The 16,380-nt window shown below is 45.1% G+C and overlaps 1 protein-coding gene and 1 long non-coding RNA gene across 3 annotated transcripts in view; one reads left to right on the top strand and one right to left on the bottom strand.

Moving 5' to 3' along the window:
• Positions 1 to 16,380, bottom strand: part of nhsl2 (NHS-like 2) — a 149,725-nt gene that overhangs the window by 69,188 nt on the left and 64,157 nt on the right. The gene's annotated exons all lie outside the window — the stretch shown is intronic.
• On the top strand, positions 10,315 to 11,937 carry LOC149973042 (uncharacterized). Its single transcript, XR_016490270.1, has 3 exons — positions 10,315 to 10,438; positions 10,807 to 10,868; positions 11,806 to 11,937. It is a non-coding gene; the product is annotated as an uncharacterized LOC149973042 (long non-coding RNA).

The raw sequence follows: 16,380 nt of genomic DNA, 5'->3' as shown, positions 1-16,380 counted from the left end.
TTCCTCCTCTCCTCTCTGTTCCAAATCATTGCTCTTCCCTCTACATCTCAGCCCCTCTGCTTCTCTCTCCCTCCTCATTTCCTTCCCCTCTTTTCCTCTCCTCCTTTATCAGTAAACCAGGGAATGAGGGGACAGATTTGTGTACTCTCTCATCTCTTTTCCCTTCTCCCTCTCCCCCCTCTCCTACCCATTCCCGCTCTTGCTCTCCAACTCTCTCTCTCATTTCTCTTCTCAAAACTCCCTCCACCATCTCCTTCTCATTCCCTCTCTTGCTCTCCCACTGTCTTTCTCTCTATCAAGATCTCATGGTCTTAATAATTTTACTTCAGATTCTGATGTTTATCCACGTTTCTCCAAATGTAAGGGTTAATGTAAGGGTTACATGCTCTGGTACTGTGGGGACGAAGTAAGAATTTTTTAAACCTCCTGCTTTAGGTTGCATGTGTCAGTGTGTAGTCCATACATGCATAATCTCTGAGCAGAATTAGTGTCTTGCCGCAATTAGCCACAAAATCCCTAGTTTGAAAGTGACTTCTCTGGAAGCTGTGCGTGCCATTTTGAGTACTGCAAACTTGGACCATGTGGGCCACCCCCCTAGTAATTAGAGTTCCAGCCCATGAGGTTCAGCCCCTTGCCATTTGAGCGACAGCTAGCAGGAAGGGCCCAATGGCTCAGTGGACACAGCAGAGAGAGCGAGAGAGAGCAATGAAGTGGTGCCCATATCTGCACATATGTGACGTAATACGCAATTTTCAGGGACCACTTTGTATCGTGAGCGGTACTTTCAGAACTACTGGCTAAAAAGTGTACAAAAGTACCGGAGAAAATCTTTAAGATAGGCTAAGTGTTAAGGTTTGGCATAGGGTCAAACAAGTGTCTACCGCTGGGATTGAGCACACAACCTTCAGATCTGGAGTCATGGGATTACGCCCATCTGCCAACCCCATCCACAATGCCCTAGCATAACCCAAGTTTACTTGATGGTAATAGGGCTCACTGTTTCCCATAGCGGCCGGTTTTGATGGAATTTCCTGACGTTCTCTGGACATGGACAGAAGTCCAATTTCAAAGTCATTCTTGAGCGATCTGGCTGCTCTCTCTTCCTCTCTCTTTCCTTCTCTCTATCCCTCTCTCTCTGGATGAGAAACAACACTGCATAGACAGTATAATTAAAAACCCTATAGTAATCCAGCCATGCAGTACCAAAAGCACTGAAGCAGGACCTTCACACACACACACACACACACACACACACACACACACACACACACACACACACTCAGTGTGCGCACATACACTTTTTGATACACTTTGAGATGATGGAATTCAGGGAGAGCAAACAACAAGAATGTGACACTGCCCAGACGCTGATGGAAGAGGCATTTCCAGGAGAGCTGTGCTTCAATAGAACAGTTAAGACAGACAACACTGAGCAAATGACACAGACCAACGATGCCCTGCAAGAGGAGCTGCGTGTGGTAAAGGTGGAGCTGCAGCAGAGCGAGAGGGATATCCATGCCCTCTGTCAGCATTATTATTATTATTATAAACATTATTATATTCACCCTTTTACCAAGGAAAGATCTCCCCTGGCAAATGATCCTGAATGTCAATCAAAAGGAATCACCATGGACTGCTCCTCACTGACTACCACTGTCAGCATCTCTCACCACCGCACCCTGACATGTGAGCTCTTGTACGACCATGTGCACCTGGACCATAAGGGAGTCATTCTTTGCCAAGGCCCTGAAGGATGCCACGTTAGGCAGAGGTCCGCAATCATACCAGGCCAGCAAAAGAGCTCCCCCACCTCCTCGCTATCCAAGGAAAGAGAGTAGGCCAATCTCATCTCAGCTGAGCTAGACACAGACATCTCCAGCCACTACAAACATGTCCAAGCCCAGAGGCGCAAGACCCAGACCAGCTTAGCCCGGCGGTGCCAGAACCAACCCAGCTTAGCCAGGCGGTGTCAGGACCAACCCAGCTAAACCCAAAGGTGCCAGAACCAGCCCAGCTCAACCCCCCACAACCCTTCATAGCACTGGACTGTACTCTAGGGGTAGGACAAATAGTGGCCAATAGGAGGGTACCCTAGCCTAGCCCATATCTCAGCTTTACTGCCAGCCCACATATGCAGAGGCAGCCTCTGGTAAGAGACACATAGACCCTTCTGCCAGTGGAGAGACAACCAGACCCGGCTCGCCTCAGCACAGCTAAATCAGACCCGGCCCATCACAGCACAGCTCAACCAGACCTGGCCCGCCTTAGCACAGCTCTACCTGACACGGCCAGCCTCAGTACAGCTCAACCAGGCCCGGCCCATCACAGCACAGCACAACCAGACTTGGCCAATCACAGCACAGAACAACCAGACCTGGCCAATCACAGCACAGAACAACCAGACCCGGTCCATCACAGCACATCTCTACCAAACCTTTACCATCACAGCACAGCTCTACCAAACCTTTACCATCACAGCACAGCTCTACTAGACCAGTCCCACCTCAACTAAACACCAACTACTACCCTAGGGTCTGACAAAACTCTGTTGAGGGTAGTGCACCACATGATGCAGTCCACACCATGTACCATTCACATCATCAGCCCTCATATGCAGAGAGTTTGGAGCTTCATTAGCCACACTGCCATTCACACCACCCTCCTCAATTCCCCCCACAACCTCCTGCGCACACCCAGAAAGGGGCACTGGCAGCCACCCCTTCGGGGGGAGCTTCATTCAGGGGAGACTGCTATGCCAAAACTGCTCTCCCAGTTCCCGCCCCAGCATGCACTGACTTGAGGGAGGTCTGTCAAATGCTCAGTCTGCTCTGCTCTCACATGGTTGGCCAGAGACCTTGGCAGGGTCTCAGCTCACTCAACAAACAGCAGCAGATGAGCCTATCCCTGTTAGCTCTGATGGGAACGGAGCTGAATACCCGCTCTGACTTTAAATCTCGTAGAGGGTTTGGGCTAATGCACCTAAATCAAATCAAATTGTATTGGTCACATACACATGGTTAGCAGGTGTTAATGCAAGTGTAGCGAAATGCTTGTGCTTCTAGTTCCGACAGTACATTAATATCTAACAAGTAATCTAACAAATTCACAACGACTACCTTATACACACAAATGTAAGGGGATGGAATAAGAATATGTACACATAAATATATGGATGAGCGATAGCCGTACGGCATAGACAAGATGCAATAAATTGAATAAAATACAGTACATACATATGAGATGGGTAATGTAGGATATGTGAACATTATTAAAGTGGAATTATTTAAAGTGACTAGTTATACATTTATTAAATCAATTTATTAAAGTGGCCAGTGATTTGAGTCTGTATGTTGGCAGCATTCTTTCTATATTAGTGATGGCTGTTTAACAGTCTGATGGCCTTGAGATAGAAGCTGTTTTTCAGTCTCTCGGTCCCAGCTTTGATGCACCTGTACTGACCTCGCCTTATGGATGATTGCGGGGTGAACAGGCAGTGGCTCGGGTGGTTGTTGTCCTTGATGATCTTTTTGGCCTTCCTGTGACATCGGGTGCTGTAGGTGACCTGGAGGGCAGGTAGTTTGGAGAGTCTTGCAGTTGAGGGCGGTGCAGTTGCCATACCAGGCGGTGATACAACCTGACAGGATGCTCTCGATTGTGCATCTGTAAAAGTTTGTGAGGGTTTTCGGTGACAAGCCAAATGTCTTCAGCCTCCTGAGGTTGAAGAGGCGCTGTTGCGCTGTTGCGCCTTCTTCACCACGCTGTCTGTGTGGGTGGACCATTTCAGTTTGTCCGTGATGTGTACGCCAAGTAACTTAAAACTTTTCACCTTCTCCACTGTGGTCACGTCGATGTGGATAGGGGGGTGCTCCTTCTGCTGTTTCCGGAAATGCACAATCATCATCTTTGTTTTGTTGACGTTGAGTGAGAGGTTATTTTCTTAACACCACATTCCAAGGGCCCTCACCTCCTCCCTGTAGGCTGTCTCGTTGTTGCTGGTAATCAAGCCTACCACTGTAATGTTGTCTGCAAACTTGATGATTTGTAGGTGTGCATGGCTACGCAGTCATGGGTGAAAAAGGAGCACTGGAGCGGGCTGAGAAAGCACCCTTGTGGGGCCCCAGTGTTGAAGATCAGCAGGATGGGGATTTTGTTTCCTGCAGTACCTTCATCACCTGATGGGCGGCCCGTCAGAAAGCCCAGGACCCAGTTGCACAGAGCGGGGTCGAGACCCAGGGACTCAAACTTAATGATGAGTTTGGAGGGTACTATGGTGTTGAATGCTGAGCTGTAGTCAATGAACAGCATTCTTACATAGGTATTCCTCTGGTCCAGATGGGATAGAGCGGTGTGCAGTGTTATGGCGATTGCATCGTCTGTGGGCCTATTAGAGCGGTAAGCAAACTGAAGTGGGTCTAAGGTGACAGGTAGGGTGGAGGTGATGTGATGCAACCAGTTGGTGCAGCTCTCGATGGTGCAGCTGTAGAACATTTTGAGGATCTGAGGACCCATGCCAAATCTTTTCAGTCTCCTGAGGGGAGAACAGGCATTGTTGTGCTCTCTTCACGACTGTCTTGGTATTCTTGGACCATGTTAATTTGTTGGTGATGTGGAAACCAAGGAACTTTAAGCTCTCAACCTGCTCAACTGCAGCCCCGTCGATGAGAATGGGGGCATGCTCGGTCCTCTTCTTCCTGTAGTCCACAATCATCTCCTTTGTCTTGTTCACGTTGAGGGGGAGGTTGTGGTCCTGGCACCAGACGGCCAGGTCTCAGACCTCCTCCCTATAGGCTGTCTAGTCATTGTAGGTGATCAGGCCTACCACTGTTGTGTCATCGGCAAATTTAATGATGGTGCGGGAGTCGTGCCTGGCCATGCAATCATAAGTGAACAGGGAGTACAGGAGGGGGCTGAGGACGCATCCCTGAGCGGCCCCTGTGTTGAGGATCAATGTGGCGGATGTGTTGTTACCTACCCTTCTCACCTGGGGGCGGTCCGTCAGGAAGTCCAGCATCCAATTGCAGAGGGAGTTGTTTAGGCCCAGGGACCGTAGTCCCCTCAAAGCTCATCAATAAGCTAAGGTGTTGAACGCTGAGCTGTAGTCAATGAATAGCATTCTCACATAGGTGTTCCTTTGGTCCAAGTGGGAAAGGGCAGTGTGGAGTGCAATGGAGATTGCATCATCTGTGCATCTTTTGGGGCGGTATGCAAAATGGAGTGGGTCTAGGGTTTCTGGGATGATGGTGTTGATGTGAGCCATGACCAGCCTTTCAAAGCACTTCATGGCTACAGACGTGAGTGCTACGGGTCGGTAGTTGTTTAGGCGGGTTACCTTAGTGTTCTTGGGCACAGGGACTATGGTGGTCTACTTAAAACATGTTGGTATTACAGACACGGACAAGGAGAGGTTGAAAATGTCAGTGAAGACATTTGCCAGTAGGTCAGCGCATGCTCTCAGTACACGTCCTGGTAATCCGTCTGGCCCTGCGGCCTTGTGAATGTTGACCTGCTTAAAAGTCTTACTCGCATTGGCGGAAGAGAGCGTGATCACACAGTCTTCCGGAACCTGTATTTAAGCTTTGCCTGTTTGATGGTTCTTCGGAGGGTATAGCAGGATTTCTTATAAGCTTCCGAGTTAGAGTCCCGCTCCTTGAAAGTGGCAGCTCTAGCCTTTAGCTCAGTGCGGATGCTGCCTGTAATCCATGGTTGGTGTATGTACATACAGTCACTGTGGGGACGACGTCATCAATGCACTTATTGATGAGGCTAATGACTGATGTGGTGTACTCCTCAATTCCATCGGAGGAATCCCAGAACATATTGTAGTCTGTGCTTGCAAAACAGTCCTGTAGTTTAGCTTCTGCTTCCTCTGACCACTTTCTATGGATCTAGTCATGGGTTCTTCCTGCTTTAAGGAGGATAGAATTATGGTCAGATTTGCCAAATGGACGAGCGAGAGCTTTGTATGCGTCTCTGTGTGTGGAGTATACTGTAGGTGGTCCAGAGTTCTTTTTCCTCTGGTTGCACATTTATCATGCTGATAGAAATTTGGTAAAACGGATTTAAATTTCCTTGCATTAAAGTCCCCGGCTACAAGTAGCGCCACCTCTGGGTGAGCATTTTCTTGCTTGCTTATGGCTCAATCAACGCTGTCTTAGTGCCAGCCTCTGACTGTGGTGGTATGTAAAACAGCTACAAAGAATACAGATGAAAACTCTCTCAGTAGGTAGTGTGGTCTACAGCTTATCATGAGATACTCTACCAAGGGCGAGCAATAGCTCAAGACTTCCTTAGATATTGTTCACCAGCTGTTGTTTACAAAAATACACAAACCGACGCCCCTTGTCTTATCAGACGCCACTGTTCTATCCTGCCGGTACATTGCATAACCAACCAGCCAGCCCTCTTGATGTTGTCGTCGTTCGGCAACGACTCCGTGAAGCATAAGATGTTACAGTTTTTAATGTCCCATTGGTAGTTTAATCTCCCGCGTAACTCGTCGATTTTATTGTCCAAAGATTGCACGTTTGCATGCAGAATGGAAGGAAGTGGGGGTTAATTCATGCAGATCACGGAGATCGGGGCCTGTTCCCGAGGAAGCAGTATATCCTTCGCGTAGAGTCGTGAAAGGAAAAATCAGAGTCGTGAAAGGAAAAATACAATTCTGCTAGTCCGTGGTGAACAATCGCAGTCCTGATGTCTAGAAGTTATTTTCGGTCATAAGGGACAATAGCGGCAACATTATGTACAAAATAAGTAAAAAAATATGTTACAAACAACGCAAATAATCAACCAAAAAAATATCGCCATCTTACACATACAGTCAGAAGTTTACATACACCTTTGCCAAATGCATTTAAACTCAGTTTTCCACAATTCCTGACATTTAATCATAGTAAAAATTCCCTGTCTTAGGTCAGTGAGGACCACTACTTTACTTTAAGAATGTGAAATGTCAGAATAATAGTTGAGAGAATGGTTTATTTCAGCTTTTATTTATTTCATCACATTCCCAGTGGGTCAGAGGTTTAGATACATTTAATTAGTATTTGGTAGCATTGCCTTTACATTTTTTTAATTGGGTCAAACGTTTCAGTTAGCCTTCCACAAGCTTCCCACAATAAGTTGGGTGAATTTTGGCCCATTCCTCCTGACAGAGTTGGTGTAACTGAGTCAGGTTTGTAGGCCTCCTTGCTCGCACACGCTTTTACAGGTCTGCCCACAAATGTTCTATAGGATTGAGGTCAGGGCCTTGTGATGGCCACTCCAATACCTTGACTTTGTTGTTCTTAAGCCATTTTGTCACAACTTTGGAAGTATGCTTGGGTCATTGTCCATTTGGAAGACCCATTTGCGACCAAGCTTTAACTTCCTGACTGAATTCTTGAGATGTTGCTTCAATTTATCCACAAAATGTTCCTACCTCATGCTACCATCTATTTTGTGAAGTGCACCAGTCCCTCCTGTGGCAAAGCTCCCCCACAACATGATGCTGCCACCCCCGTGTTTCACGGTTGGGACGGTGTTCTTCAGCTTGCAAGCCTCCCCCTTTTTTCCTCCAAACATAACAGGGTCATTATGGCCAAACAGTTCTATTTTTGTTTCATCAGACCAGAGGACATTTCTCCAAAAAGTACAATCTTTGTCCCCATGTGCAGTTGCTAACCGTAGTCTGGCTTTTTTAAATGGCGGTTTTGGAGCAGTGGCTTCTTCCTTGCTGAGCGGCCTTTCAGGTTATGTCGATATAGGACTCGTTTTACTGTGGATATAGATACTTTTGAACCTGTTTCCTCCAGGATCTTGACAAAGGTCCTTTGCTGTTGTTCTGGAATTGATTTGCACTTTTCGCACCAAAGTACTTTTATCTCTAGGAGACAGTACGCGTCTCCTTCCTGAACAGTATGATGGCTGCGTGGTCCCATGGTGTTTATACTTGCGTGCTATTGTTTGTACAGATGAACGTGGTACCTTCAGACGTTTGGAAATTGCTCCCAAGGATGAACCAGACTTGTGGAGGTGTACAATTTCTTTGAGGTCTTGGCTGATTTCTTTTGATTTTCCCAAGATGTCAAGCAAAGAGGCACTGAGTTTGAAGGTAGTCCTTGAAATACATCCAGGTACACTTCCAATTGACTCAAATTATGTCAATTAGCCTATCAGAAGCTTCTAAAGCCATGACATCATTTTGACATAATTTTCTGGAATTTTCCAAGCTGTTTAAAGGCACAGTCAACTTAGTGTATGTAGATTTCTGACCCACTGGAATTATGATACAGTGAATTATAAGTGAAATAATCTGTCTGTAAACAATTGTTGGAAAAATTACTTGTGTCATGCACAAAGTAGATGTCCTAACCGACTTGCCAAAACTATAGTGTGGAGTGGTTGAAAAATGAGTTTTAATGACTCCAACCTAAGTGCATGTAAACTACCGACTTCAACTGTATCTGAGTGTTTAACACCTTTTCTGTCTTTGGAGTTGGTCATTTTAGGTGATTTGAATCTGGATTGGCCTTGAATCTGGATTGGAACAATTTAATAGTATTATATGCATTGATTTTAACCTGATTCAATTGATATCAAAACCTACATGGCTAAATATGAACAACCCTGTTAACTCCTCATTAATTGATTTAGTCCTTATTAATAACCCCCATCAATATTTGTCTTGTGGAGTATTTGCATTTGATCTCAGTGATCATTGTCCCATAGTATGTACTAGGGATACGAAACAGCAAAACACTAATCCAGTGTTTAATTAAGAAGAGACATTTTTCAAAGTTCTCTCCTCAAGGGTTTCTACATGACATGTTCTCCTCTGATTCAGCCACTGTCTCCTGTATTCCTGGCCGTTAGTTGGCTCTAGAATATGCATTCTCTCTAATCTTTTCTCTGATAAACACTCTCTTTTTAAACAATTCAGAGTGAAAGGATAGTTCAGAAGAAAACCAAGGGTTAGATCTATCTGAGCTCATTCAGATGACAAATCTGGCCTGGGGCAAAGCAAGAAAAACATACTGTTTAGAAGACTGGCAATTTTGATTAAGAAAGCTAAATCAAGCTACTTTTTAAGCTCTCTCTGACTCTGCTGGTGATCCTTCAAAATGTTGGAAAACAGTAAATGCACATTCCTCTTCTTCCCTGCCTAAGCACATTCTGTCTGACTATGGCATCATAACTGAGAAGAAACGGATAAGTGATGCTTTTAATCATCATTTTATCTTGGCAGGCTTTTTATTTGAGCGAAACGGTGGTTTAATTGACCCTGGTCAGTCAGTCGACAGCTCTTCCCTCTGCCAGCCTCTAGCTGACTCGACAGTTAACACGTCAACTTCTAGTGAATATTTTTTTTCATTTTACTATCTGTGATGTGCTAGATGCCTTGCTTAAGATTGATGTAACAAAATTCACTGGGTCTGATTTGCTTAATCCATTTTCACTGCAGCTCTCTGCACCCCTGATCGCTGAATCATGAACCCATATTTTTTACCTGACGATTATATCCGGTACTATCCCCAAGGTTTGGACGGCGGCCCATGTACTCCACCTTCACAAAAGTCAGAATTTTTTTTTTTTTTTTTTTTTTTTTTTTGGGGGCAGAAAAGCCTTCTTGAATATGTGAACTTTCATGTGCCTTAATAACAAACTTGTATGAAATCTGTAAATACGAATACAATTGTTAAATTATGAGCCTTGTTGGAACCTCTTAGAGCTCTAGGGGCGCTATTTCATTTTTGGATAAAAAACGTTCCCGTTTTAAGCGCGATATTTTGTCACGAAAAGATGCTCGACTATGCATATTCTTGACAGTTTTGGAAAGAAAACACTCTGAAGTTTCAGAATCTGCAAAGATTTTGTCTGTAAGTGCCCCAGAACTCATTCTACAGGCGAAACCAAGATGATGCATCACCCAGGAATTAGCAGAATTTCTGAAGCTCTGTTTTCCATTCTCTCCTTATATGGCTGTGATTGCGCAAGGAATGAGCCTACACTTTCTGTCGTTCGCCCAAGGTCTTAGCAGCATTGTGACGTATTTGTAGGCATATCATTGGAAGATTGGCCATAAGAGACTACATTTTCCAGAGGTCCGCCCGGTGTCCTTTGTCTAAATTTGTGCGTAATCTTCAGGTGCAGGCATTTTCTCCTGGGATTCAGGAGAGAAAGCATGTTTCCAAGAACGATGTATCAATGAAGAGATATGTGAAAAACACCTTGAGGATTGATTCTAAACAACGTTTGCCATGTTTTCAGTCGATATTATGGAGTTAATTTGGAAAAAAGTTTGCGTTTTGAGGACTGAATTTATGGATTTTTTTTGGTAGCCAAATGTGATGTATAAAACGGAGCTATTTCTAATACACAAGGAATCTTTTTGGAAAAACTGAGCATCTGCTATCTAACTGAGAGTATCCTCATTGAAAACATCAGAAGTTCTTCAAAGGTAAATGATTTTATTTGAAGGCTTTTATGTTTTTGTTAATGTTGCGTGCTGGATGCTAACGCTAATGCTAACGCTAAATGCTAACGCGAAATGCTAACTCTAGCTAGCTACTTTTACACAAATGATTGTTTTCCTATGGTTGAGAAGCATATTTTGAAAATCTGAGATGACAGTGTTGTTTACAAAAGGCTAAGCTTGAGAGATGGCATATTTATTTCATTTCATTTGCGATTTTCATAAATAGTTAACGTTGTGTTATGCTAATGAGCTTGCTGATAGATTTACACAATCCTGGATACAGGGGTTTTTTCATAGCTAAACGTGACGCAGAAAACGGAGCGATTTGTCCTAAACAAATAATCTTTCAGGAAAAACTGAACATTTGCTATCTGAGAGTCTCCTCATTGAAAACATCTGAAGTTCTTCAAAGGTAAATGATTTTTTTGAATGCTTTTCTGTTTTTTTGTGTAAATGTTGCCAGCTGAATGCTAATGCTAAATGCTACGTTAGCCATCAATACTGTTACACAAATGCTTGTTTTGCAATGGTTGAGAAGCATATTTTGAAAATCTGAGATGACAGTGTTGTTAACAAAAGGCTAAGCTTGAGAGCTAGCATATTTATTTCATTTCATTTGCGATTTTCATGAATAGTTAACGTTGCGTTATGGTAATGAGCTTGAGTCTGTATTCACGAACCCGGATCCGGGATGGGGAGATCAGAAAGGTTAAGCCACATAAAAAGACAGCAACCTTCCCACTAGCCATGATTGGCTGAGATAAAGAGTGGGCTGGACATGCAGAGAGATGAGTTTGGATTGGTCTGCCATATAGAGCGCTTTTGGCTATTTCAGCTAGTTAGTCTGTGTTGGTTCCTGCCGAAGGCGTATTTTAAAAAATGTAGTTGCATAAGTTTTGCTCTCCACTTTCTGGAGGATCGAGTTTTGAAATCAGTGGAATTAAAGTATGATAGCTAAAGAGATGGGAAAACACCTGTTTTCTGATTACGTCTTCAAACTAATGGTATTTGTGGCATGGATTCGTGACAGGGAGACGTGTCCATCATGCATGATGATGTATACAGGTAAAATAGTCTAGCTAGCAAAATTTTCAGATATTACACGTTTCAAATTTTGTCAGAAAGTGCTTTCATTTCAAGCTAAAGTGTACTGTTAGCTAGCGTTAGCTGGCTGGCTCCCTAGCTAACGTTAGGTGGCGTGACGTGATGTGTGTGATCTTACATGTTGTTTACCTAGCTAGGTTCATTGTTTACCTAGGTAGCTAGCTACATGTCTTAAGCTAACGTGTACAACACCCGTTGAATATGGCTGGTGTCAGTAAACGCCTGCTCCCGCTCTTCCTCCTCAGCCGGATCGTCAGGTCTTGTTTGCCCAGCCGGCCCAGGAGGTTTCTTGTTTTGTAGGTGACGTCGGGCTCGGTTTCCGCCACCGATGGAACCGGACGTGCCTAAGCCAGCTCGTGGGGCTTCCACGTCCTAGCTGGCTCGAGAGGTTTCCTTGCCTCGGTTGGCTCGGCAGGTTTCCATCCCACATCATACTCCTCCGAATCATTGGGCTTCCATGCCGCAGCGGGATCGACAGGCTCCTATGCCTCGGGGAGTTTACCCCCAGCCGGCTTGCCCAGCACCCATGTCTCGGCCAGTTCGCCTAGGTGGGACGCCGGGTTGCGCTCCTAGAGAGGGGGGGGGGGGGGGTACTGTCAAGCTTGCTCCCGCTCTTCCCCCTTGGCGCACGAGGGCGCCAGGCTGCCCTGCATTACGCACTCCTGCCACCATCATTTACACACACCTGCCTTCCCTCGTCACGCGCATCAGCGATATTGGACTCACTCAATCACCACTTTATTACCTCCCCTATATTTGTCAGTTCCCCAGCTTTGTTCCCCGCTGCTGTATTGATTGTAGTTTGTCTGTTCCTGTCTCGTTCTATGTCCGTTCCCTATTAAATGTTTGACTCCCCTTACCTGCTTCTCCTCTCCAGCATCATCCCTTGACACAATGGCAAAAAAGCATATTTTCTCAAAAGTGAGAACTTTCAAAGCAGAATGACTTTCCCATTGTTCCTCAAATGCAGTGCATGACATACTATTTTGTAGCTCTGAGTCTCTGCTTTGATCAAATGTAAAAAAACAGAAATTCAAATTTTGCTACATAAAACCGAATCCAGGTGATGAGTCACATACGTACTTTGGATGGTGTCCATACTGATCGTGTCCCTGTTTACAACTATTTGGGCATCTGGATAGATGAAAAGCTGTCTTTTAAAAAGCATTTTGATTAGTTAGTTAAGAAGCTGAGAAAAAAAAATGCATTTTTCTATAGAAATTAGGTCCCGCCTTTCGATCAATAGTAGAAAGCAGATTATTCAATCGACGTTCCTATCGGTCCTAGATTATGGTGACATCATCTATATGAACACAGCTGCTTCTTCATTCCGTTAGATTAAGTTTATTTTAGCACACTGTGCTTTATTACGGGCAACAGTCATCACTGCAATCTCTACCAGAAAGTTGGTTGGTCCTCTTTGATGTCACATAGGTTGATACATTGCAATGTTTTCATTTATAAAAGCCCTTTTACAAAAATTCCCGCTGTACCTAACATCCTTACTAAACTTTAGAAATACGAGTTACCACACCGGGTCTCAGGTATGGCTAACTCTGGAAATTCCTTTGGCCTCTACTGAGTTAGGTAAGTCTTTTTGCACCTTATTTGTGGAACAATTTTCAAAATGTTCAGAAATGTATGTTTTGGTGCCTCTAGGCTAATTCCGAACGCTGATTGAGGACCTTTTTACCGATGAATGTCTTTGTTTTTCTGACCGTGTTCATCTTTCTGCCTACATTTAGCATTTAATTTTATGTGTGTATTTTCTGTAATGTATGTGACTCAGGACTCATCTGTAAAAGAAACCTTGGTCTCAGTATGACTCCCTGATCAAATAAAAGGTTAAATTTAAAAGAAAATGTAGTTAAGTGCCTAAACTTCGAAATTTGACATTTGAGAAACAAGGATGAACATCGAAATTTGACGCTTGGAACAACTTTGAAATTTGAGGTTTGAGAAAGATGGATGAACATCTAATCTAATTCTGACGTGAGACTGTGAGAACTGGTAGCACACACACACACACACACACACACACACACACACACACACACACACACACACACACACACACACACACACACACACAACCCTGTCCCCCTCCCCCCTCCTTTCTCTTCCCGGCTGCTGCGAAGGTGACGCAGAAAAAGGGAAAGCAAGATCCATCCCAGCCGTTTAATGATTCGATGAACGAATAAATGAATGACGGAATGAATGACTGGACATATGGATAGAGAGAAAGAGGAATGAGGGAGAGGTAGTACCTGTTGCCCCCTTGGTTCTGTGCCTGCCTTTGGGTCGCCGTTGGGAGTTTCCCATGGCTGAGTTTTTTCTGTCCCAAAACATCACAACCTCCACATAGCCCTCTACTCACTGACTGACTGACTGGCTGGCTGAGAGTGTATGTGAGTGAGAGCGTGTGTGTGTGTGTGTGTGAGTATGTGTGTGTGTGTCAGAGCATGTGATTGTGTGTGTGCACCTGCATCTTGTACGAGTGTGTCTCGGAGTATGAGTGTGTGTGAGTGTGTCTCAGACTATGTGCGTGTGGTGCATGAGTGCGTCACGGTGCATGTGTGTGTGGAATGTGCTGCCTGTATGAGCATTTGAATGGGAAGGTATGCGTGTGTGTGAGAGTGTGAGTGTGTGTCTAAGAGTGGTGTGTGTATGTGTGTGAGAGAGTGAAAGAAAGAGAGAAAGAGAGCGAGAAAGGGAGGGAGAAAGAGCGAGAGAGGGAGGGAGAAAGAGAGCGAGAGCGAGCGAGAGAGGGAGGGAGCATGCATTCGCTGCCTCTACTTGATTCTAACCAGTCAGGAGCTGAGGTTGGTGTTCAATTCATAAAGAGCCAAGAAGAGCAGAGAGAGAGAAAGAGAGAATGTGTGTGTGAGAGAGAGACAGCAAGAGAGAGAGAAGAGAGAGAGAGAGAGTTGTGTGTGTGTGTGTGTGTGTGTGTGTGTGTGTGTGTGTGTGTGTGTGTGTGTGTGTCAGAGAGAGAGAGAGAGAGTGAGAGGAGTAACAACAGAGAGGTAGAGCAAGAGATGGGAAAGGGGGAGGGACAGAGATACAGAGAGGGGTGCAGCAAGGAGGAGAGTCAGGGTTGGATGGAGAGAGAGAGAGAGAGAGAGAGAGAGAGAGGGTTTATCAGTACTGAGTGTTCCAGCGGGAAGAGGGGGGCTGGGTAGCTGGAGACTGCAGCTCCAGACTGCAGCTGGAGAGAGAGCGCGGGAGAAGGAGAGAGAGAGAGAGAGAGAGAGAGAGAGATACGGTGAGAGAGATGAGATTGAAAATGAAGCGAGCGGCACAGATGGAGAGATCGACAGAGCGAAATAGCACGGGCAAGCGAGTAAAGGAGAAGGAAGACGGAATGAGACGGAGCGAAAGGGGGGAGGAGAGGAGAGGCAGCAAGGAAAGGGAGGAAAGGAGAGGCAGGCGATAAAGAAGGAGGACAAGAAAGAAAGATACATCTGGAACACACGTTAGGTATTAGCAGCAGATGGATGGAGGGAGTGGGAATGGTGTTCAACCGCAGAGGAGAGGTGGGAGAAGCTTCACAAGGTGTCGTAAGAGTGACGTAAGGGTGACGTAAGGGGGAAAAGCAAAAGCAGACCCACACACTCATAAATACAGTTGGCCTTGTCATGACAGAAGGGAAATAATAGTAGTCTCTTTAGAAGCAGGATGGAGACCAAGGACATGTTAGTGTCAGTCTAATCCAACACACACACACACACACACACACACAAAGGCGCTATTTACAACCACACACACACAATGCGGTGTGAATGCGGGCCTCACCCTAACGCTACTGCGGACGCTGGCTTTAACATTCCAATCCATCTCTCCCTCCCTCCCTCCCTAGTATCAAGTCTGGTAAACACCACGTGACCTCACAGTCAGATAAAGGACACATTACGTACGGTTAACATCCATTTACACATTTGGAGAAAAAAATTCCACATTCCCACACACATTTGTTAGGCTAGATTTTCCACAGAACATTCCACAGCATTCTCCCACCTTTCCTTCAACAACAGGAGAACAGTGTGTGTGTGTGTGTGTGTGTGTGTGTGTGTGTGTGTGTGTGTGTGTGTGTGTGTGTGTGTGTGTGTGTGTAGGAAGGAAGTTTAATTCTGTGGAGAGTGTTGTGTTTTACAAGGTACGGAACAGCCCTCCACAGCAGGGCTAATACAAGGTCAGACAGCCCAGAACGCACACCTACATACAACACACACACACACCGTCTCACACATGGTCAGTTTGCGTCAACAGACAGGAGCAGTAGAGAATGAAAACACTGGGGGCCAGGATAGTCCTCTTCTGTCCTGTCTTCTCATATCCTGTCTCTATCCCTCTCTTTTTCCTTATTTTTGTTTCTCTCTCTCTACATCTCCCCTCTCCCCTCGCAATGTACAACCACCCACACACACACACAGTGGTAGTGTTGCACGGTATACCAAAACTTCTCTACTTTTTCTATGCTAGAACCTGAAAAACAGTTTGGTACTGAATTTTTTTAAACTTTCAGTACTTCTGTCAAATGTATCTCATGTCATCTACTGATTGAGAGAGGATCAAGTCTGTCTATCAGCGCAACCGATGTCCCTTTATGGCATGAGAGCACTGTGCCTGCTCCACTTACTCATTGCTAGCTCTAGCTTGTCCCGAGGAACCACTGCACTCACTGGGAGTCTGGGCTGCATCACCACTTATGCTGCACATAAGTTAACACACTTGAATAATGCAACACGACATGTAGTAATGTTGAAAGTGTTAATTACTGTTCGCAAAACAATGTCCATTACAGGATAGGACACTTTACA

Source organism: Oncorhynchus mykiss, chromosome 21, assembly GCF_057628025.1.
Source record: "Oncorhynchus mykiss isolate SJ-2025 chromosome 21, ASM5762802v1, whole genome shotgun sequence".
In the NCBI taxonomy this organism is placed as follows: domain Eukaryota; kingdom Metazoa; phylum Chordata; class Actinopteri; order Salmoniformes; family Salmonidae; genus Oncorhynchus; species Oncorhynchus mykiss.
The sequence above is the reverse complement of the archived record's forward strand: the minus strand, read 5'-3'. Positions and strand labels throughout refer to the sequence as shown.